The sequence below is a fragment of the Tribolium castaneum genome, unplaced genomic scaffold, assembly GCF_031307605.1.
Source record: "Tribolium castaneum strain GA2 unplaced genomic scaffold, icTriCast1.1 ptg000046l, whole genome shotgun sequence".
NCBI classification, from domain to species: domain Eukaryota; kingdom Metazoa; phylum Arthropoda; class Insecta; order Coleoptera; family Tenebrionidae; genus Tribolium; species Tribolium castaneum.
Window position 1 is genome coordinate 37,501 of NW_026986644.1, and position 7,500 is coordinate 45,000.

Genomic DNA, 7,500 nt, shown 5'->3' on the forward strand with positions numbered 1-7,500 from the left:
GTCTATAAAACTCTGCTCCTTTTGCGATAAGCATTATGTATATTTATTAAATAGAAAATATGTCGAAAAACCAGACGTTTTCTTCAAACAAACGCCACAGCTACAAACTTAATCACAACAATATTTACCAAACAATACAATTGTAGGGTGTTTTGTGTGATACGTCGTTTGGTGGGCATTCTAAGAACGTCCGTCGACATAAAAACGAATCAAAAGAAAAGCACAGGCAGTGCAAAACGTTCCTTCGTCAGTCGGGCGTATATCATTTAAAACCCACAGAATCTAAAAAAGTTAATAAACTTTTTTATTTAGATTCCTACGGTTCGTCGCGTCGTTAAAGTAAATTATTACTTCGACGCATGCGGAACCCAGGTACCCGAAAACCGTAAGCCTAAGCGTTTTTTTCCAAACATCACTCACTATCGATAAAGTAAATTGATTTTATGTATTTATAAATGTGCGTTTGTATGTATAGTAGTATAGTAGTAGTATATTTTGTTATTGGTTGTTTCGAGCTTTTTATTGTTATAAAACGTTTTTGTAGTCTTGTACATAAAGTACAGACGAATAGACAGCCCCTTTTATTTATTAATAAACTCCAACCATTTACAAATTAAATTACAACTACAACATCTCTTTTACACATTAATTATACACCATCTTTATTTTCTTTTTTCCGAAGCGAATACGATGAAGAAAATACGCAAAGACTGGCTTACAAAACCGTAAGCCTAAGCGTTTATTTTTCAAACATCACTCACCATCGGTTAAGTAAAATGATGGTATGTATAAATGTGTATTTGTATGTACAGTAGCGTATTAATTTTGTTGTTGGTTGTTTCGAGTTTATTTATTATTATGGTTTGTATGTATAAAGTTTTAGTCTTGTACATAAAGTACAGACGAATAGACAGCCCCTTTTATTTATTAATAAACTCCAACCATTTACAAATTAAATTACAACTACAACATCTCTTTTACACATTAATTATACACCATCTTTATTTTCTTTTTTCCGAAGCGAATACGATGAAGAAAATACGCAAAGACTGGCTTACAAAACCGTAAGCCTAAGCGTTTATTTTTCAAACATCACTCACCATCGGTTAAGTAAAATGATGGTATGTATAAATGTGTATTTGTATGTACAGTAGCGTATTAATTTTGTTGTTGGTTGTTTCGAGTTTATTTATTATTATGGTTTGTATGTATAAAGTTTTAGTCGTGTACATAAAGTACGATCGTATTGGCAGACACCATTATTATTCATTCATTCATTCTTGTTTGTTATTATAAATAACTCCAACCATATACAAATACTACAACAACAACAACAACATCTCTTGCACATTAATTATACACCACCACTGTGTATTAGTACTTTTTTTCGAAGCGAATACGATGATGGAAATACGCTAAGACCGGCACTGCGAAAGCAATAATAAAACGTTAGCACATAACCATCTTTCGACAATATTGATTCGTGTTAATGTTCGAAAAAATTCTTTGAAAACGTCGTTTACGGCACGTTTACAATCGATTTATAAAATAAATCGAAAAACGTAACAACAGATCCGCTTAATGCAAGACGACCCGTTGTTGCTTTTCCGTTCGACGCATAATAAAGAATTTTGTATGAGAATTGATCATCATACGAATAGTGTATGTATGTGTGTTTTTTGTTGATCAGCACAGACAAAATGTGTGTGTATGTGTGACAACTAAACAACAACATTTACACGTTAATGATCCTTCCGCAGGTTCACCTACGGAAACCTTGTTACGACTTTTACTTCCTCTAAATGATCAAGTTTGGTCATCTTCCCAGCAACATCGGCAACGTCGAAACGCCACCGCGCACCGGTCCGAAGACCTCACTAAATCATTCAATCGGTAGTAGCGACGGGCGGTGTGTACAAAGGGCAGGGACGTAATCAACGCGAGCTTATGACTCGCGCTTACTGGGAATTCCTCGTTCATGGGGAACAATTGCAAGCCCCAATCCCTAGCACGAAGGAGGTTCAGCGGGTTACCCGGACCGCTCGGTCAGGGAGGACACGCTGATTCCTTCAGTGTAGCGCGCGTGCGGCCCAGAACATCTAAGGGCATCACAGACCTGTTATTGCTCAATCTCGTGCGGCTAGAAGCCGCCTGTCCCTCTAAGAAGAATTGTTTGTACGCCGACAGTAAAAACCGCACATAGAGACCGGGCGAACCCGGCTCCAGCCGGCATTTGGGATGTCGAAATACGCCTATTTAGCAGGCTAGAGTCTCGTTCGTTATCGGAATTAACCAGACAAATCGCTCCACCAACTAAGAACGGCCATGCACCACCACCCACCGAATCAAGAAAGAGCTCTCAATCTGTCAATCCTTCCGGTGTCCGGGCCTGGTGAGGTTTCCCGTGTTGAGTCAAATTAAGCCGCAGGCTCCACTCCTGGTGGTGCCCTTCCGTCAATTCCTTTAAGTTTCAGCTTTGCAACCATACTTCCCCCGGAACCCAAAAGCTTTGGTTTCCCGGAAGCTGCCCGCCGAGTCATCGGAGGAACGTCGGCGGATCGCTAGCTGGCATCGTTTATGGTTAGAACTAGGGCGGTATCTGATCGCCTTCGAACCTCTAACTTTCGTTCTTGATCAATGAAAGCGTTTTTGGCAAATGCTTTCGCTTCTGTCCGTCTTGCGACGATCCAAGAATTTCACCTCTAACGTCGCAATACGAATGCCCCCATCCGTTCCTATTAATCATTACCTCGGGGTTCCGAAAACCAACAAAATAGAACCGAGGTCCTATTCCATTATTCCATGCACACAGTATTCAGGCGAAGTTTTAGCCTGCTTTAAGCACTCTAATTTGTTCAAAGTAAACGTGCCGGCCCACCTCGACACTCAATGAAGAGCACCGCGGCGGGATTGAGTTGGGCCGCCCTCTCGAGCTAAGCCCACCGGCAGGACGTCCCGCGAAACGCCAGTTAACACCGCGAACGATGAACCGGCGGCGCGGGACACAAATTCGACTACGAGCTTTTTAACCGCAACAACTTTAATATACGCTATTGGAGCTGGAATTACCGCGGCTGCTGGCACCAGACTTGCCCTCCAATTGATCCTCGTTAAAGGGTTTAGAGTGTACTCATTCCGATTACGGGGCCTCGGATGAGTCCCGTATCGTTATTTTTCGTCACTACCTCCCCGTGCCGGGAGTGGGTAATTTGCGCGCCTGCTGCCTTCCTTGGATGTGGTAGCCGTTTCTCAGGCTCCCTCTCCGGAATCGAACCCTGATTCCCCGTTACCCGTTACAACCATGGTAGGCGCAGAACCTACCATCGACAGTTGATAAGGCAGACATTTGAAAGATGCGTCGCCGGTGCGAGACCGTGCGATCAGCGTAAAGTTATTCAGATTCACCAAGTTGTACGATGACGGCGAAACCGCCACCGATTGGTTTTGATCTAATAAAAGCGCTCCTTCCGTCTCCGGTCGGAGCTCTGTTTGCATGTATTAGCTCTAGAATTACCACAGTTATCCAAGTAAATGTGGGTACGATCTAAGGAACCATAACTGATTTAATGAGCCTTTCGCGGTTTCACCTTAATTTGGCTTGTACTGAGACATGCATGGCTTAATCTTTGAGACAAGCATATGACTACTGGCAGGATCAACCAGGGAACTGTGTTTTTGTGTTTTTTGAGACAGACGAGAGAATAAAATACTCATCATCATCGTTTATAAAGATGAAGAATATGCGCGTTTGTGCGAAACAATCTAACATATAAGAAAGTAACGCCACGCTGTTTCTTCTTTTCTTCGTACGATATAGAGATAAATGTATCGTCATCATCGTCGTCGTAGTCGTTAAACACCACAACACATATATCGGTCAATAAAGGCATAATAATAATATTTATAATATTATTTTTTACCTTTGCCGATTTAAAAGTTCAAACATTCTCTTCACTCTTCGCAAGATTGAATGCGACGTGAATTTATGAAATTCTTTCGAATCCATAAACGTTACGAATATTATATAAATATTCTCGCTCGGATATTAGAGAGTTGACGCATTTATTATTTTTGTTTGTTTAAATCACAAACATTTGTTAGTTCAACAAAGTTTGATTGCATAAGGACCGCCAACGTAAGAGAATACGTTTTGCCGCATCCGCAATCTCGCTGTGGGGAACTGGGCGAGCCACAAAATCACAAAATAAAGCAATCTCGCAAGCAAAGCCCTATTCGAATTCGATAGCGGAAATGTGCAATAAACGTCGATAAATTGGAAGCAAATGCAGAACGTATACATAATCGGTCGTTTTGTCGTCGTCATTTATGATAAACTTCGACTAAACCGTTACACCGTTCATATCGCCTCACTCAACGCATCGACACACACCACTACCATATGTATACCAGCGCGACACCGATCGAGGCAGCCGCTCGGTATTGGATGTGCGCACCGCTCCACTGACATAGCTCCACAGGCGACGTCTACCGAAGCGCACAGCTCTATAACTATAAGGCATACACACAAAAGGGAGAAAATATTTTAAATATTGATAATATTAAAAAGTCATATTTTATATTTAAACCATTATAAAATTTAATTATAAAAACGTTTGTTTTAAAAAAAATAATTAATTAATAAAAACAAAATTATTTTAAGCGCCGTACTTCGTAAACGTCGTACTTCGTTCGTCGTATGTGCAAAGTCAAATGAATGCTGTAGTTAGTCGCAGTTGGAACGTCTGAATGTCGTACAACGTAACAATAATTTTGAGTGCCCTAATGTGTAGACGTCGTACTTCGCGAACGTCGCACTTCGTAAACGACGTACTTCGTGAACGTCGCACTTCGTAAACGACGTACCTCGTGAACGTCGCACTTCGTAAACGACGTACTTCGTAAACGTCGCACTTCGTAAACGACGTACTTCGTGAACGTCGTACTTCGTAAAGGTTATGCAATATTAATACACATTTGGTGTATTGCAAGTTGCATTTTAATAAATATTATGCATTTTTATGTTTTAATTTAATATCTAGGCCAAAATACTATGTTTATTTAATTGTTAAATGTGTACGTTTATTTATAGATACGTAATTTACATCAAAATTTGTTTTTTTTTTATTATATGCAAACTACAAATAAAACATTTAATATTTTTAAACGTCGTACTTCGTGTAAGTTATGCAATATTGATACAAATTTAGTGTATTGCGGGTCGCAATAATATTAATTTATATTTGAACGTAGTACTTCGTGAAGGTTATGCAACATCAGTACACATTAAGTGTATTGCAGGTTGCATTATTATTAATTTATGTTTTCTCACTTTTTACCTTCATATAAAAAAAAATTTAATATTTTTGGACGTCGTACTTCGTAACAGTTATGCAATATTGATGCACATCTGTTGTGCTGCGGGTTGCATTTTATAAATTTAATGTATTCTTATGATTTACTTTAATGTCTAGGCAAAAAAACATTTTTGATTAGTTGCTGAATGTTTACATTTATTTACAGATACGTAACTTGCAAAAAAATTTGCTGTTTTTTTATTATATACAACACAAATAAAATTCTTTAATATTCTTGAACGTCGTACTTCGTGTAGGTTATGCAATATTGATACAAATTTAGTGTATTGCGAGTCACAATAATATTAATTTATACTTGAACGTAGTACTTCGTAAAGGTTATGCAAGATCAGTACATATTAAGTGTATTGCAGGTTGCATTATTATTAATTTATGTTTTCTCACTTTTAACCTCAATATAAAAAAAAATTAATATTTTTGGACGTCGTACTTCGTGAAGGTTATGCAATATTAATGCACATCTAGTGTGCTGCGGGTTGCATTTTATAAATTTAATGTATTTTTATGTTTTACTTTAATATCTAGGCAAAAAAAACAATTTTGATTAGTTGCTAAATGTTTACATTTATTTACAGATACGTAATTTGCAAAAAAATTTGCTGTTTTTTCATTATATACAACACAAATAAAATTCTTTAGTATTCTTGAACGTCGTACTTCGTGTAGGTTATGCAATTTTAATACACAATTAGTGTATTGTGGGTTGCATTATTATTATTTATTGTTTACGTTTTACTTCATCACTTTGTGAACGTCGTACTTCGTTTGTACTATGAACGCTGCATTTCGTCGCAGTCGGCAGCACGTGCGAATAAACGTCGTACAAGAAAATCACGATTTTGAGTGCCGTACTTCGCAAACGTCGTACTTCGTCTATACTATGTACAAAGTCAAGTGAACGCTAAACCTCGTCGCAGTCGACAGCGCGTGCAAATAAACGTCGTACAAGAAAATCACGATTTTGAGTGCCGTACTTCGCTAACGTCGTACTTCGTCTGTACTATGTACAAAGTCAAATGAACGCTAAACTTCGTCGCAGTCGACAGCAAGTGCAAATAAACGTCGTACAAGAAAATCATGATTTTGAGTGTCGTACTTCGCAAACGTCGTACTTCGTTTGTACTATGTACAAAGTCAAATGAACGCTAAACTTCGTCGCAGTCGACAGCAAGTGCAAATAAACGTCGTACAAGAAAATCATGATTTTGAGTGCCGTACTTCGCAAACGTCGTACTTCGTCTGTACTATGTACAAAGTCAATTGAACGCTGTACTTCGTCGCAGTCGGAAGCAACTGCAAATAAACGTCTTACAAGAAAATCATGATTTTGAGTGCCGTACTTCGCAAACGTCGTACTTCGTCTGTACTATGTACAAAGTCAATTGAACGCTGTACTTCGTCGCAGTCGAAAGCAACTGCAAATAAACGTCTTACAAGAAAATCATGATTTTGAGTGCCGTACTTCGCAAACGTCGTACTTCGTCTGTACTATGTACAAAGTCAATTGAACGCTGTACTTCGTCGCAGTCGGAAGCAACTGCAAATAAACGTCTTACAAGAAAATCATGATTTTGAGTGCCGTACTTCGCAAACGTCGTACTTCGTCTGTACTATGCACAAAGTCAATTGAACGCTGTACTCCGTCGCAGTCGGCAGCACGTGCAAATAAACGTCGTACAAGAAAATCACGATTTTGAGTGCCGTACTTCGAAAACGTCGTACTTCGTCTGTACTATGTACAAAGTCAAATGAACGCTTAACTTCGTCGCAGTCGACAGCACGTGCAAATAAACGTCGTACAAGAAAATCACGATTTTGAGTGCCGTACTTCGCAAACGTCGTACTTCGTCTGTACTATGTACAAAGTCAATTGAACGCTGTACTCCGTCGCAGTCGGCAGGACGTGCAAATAAACGTCGTACATGAAAATCACGATTTTGAGTGCCGTACTTCGCAAACGTCGTACTTCGTCTGTACTATGTACAAAGTCAAATGAACGCTGCATTTCGTCGCAGTCAGAAACAAAGCAAACGTCGTGCAATGAAACAATAATTTTGAGTGCTGCATTTGTGAGCGCCGTACTTCGTTTGTTACTTTATGGTCACATGAACGTCGTATTTCATCA

At 39.1% G+C, this 7,500-nt stretch overlaps 1 non-coding gene across 1 annotated transcript; it reads right to left on the minus strand.

Annotated features, from left to right (window-relative positions):
- Positions 1-1,743: 1,743 nt before the first annotated feature.
- Positions 1,744-3,666, minus strand: LOC135267508 (small subunit ribosomal RNA). The gene has a single exon (XR_010335927.1). It is a non-coding gene; the product is annotated as a small subunit ribosomal RNA (ribosomal RNA).
- Positions 3,667-7,500: the final 3,834 nt, after the last annotated feature.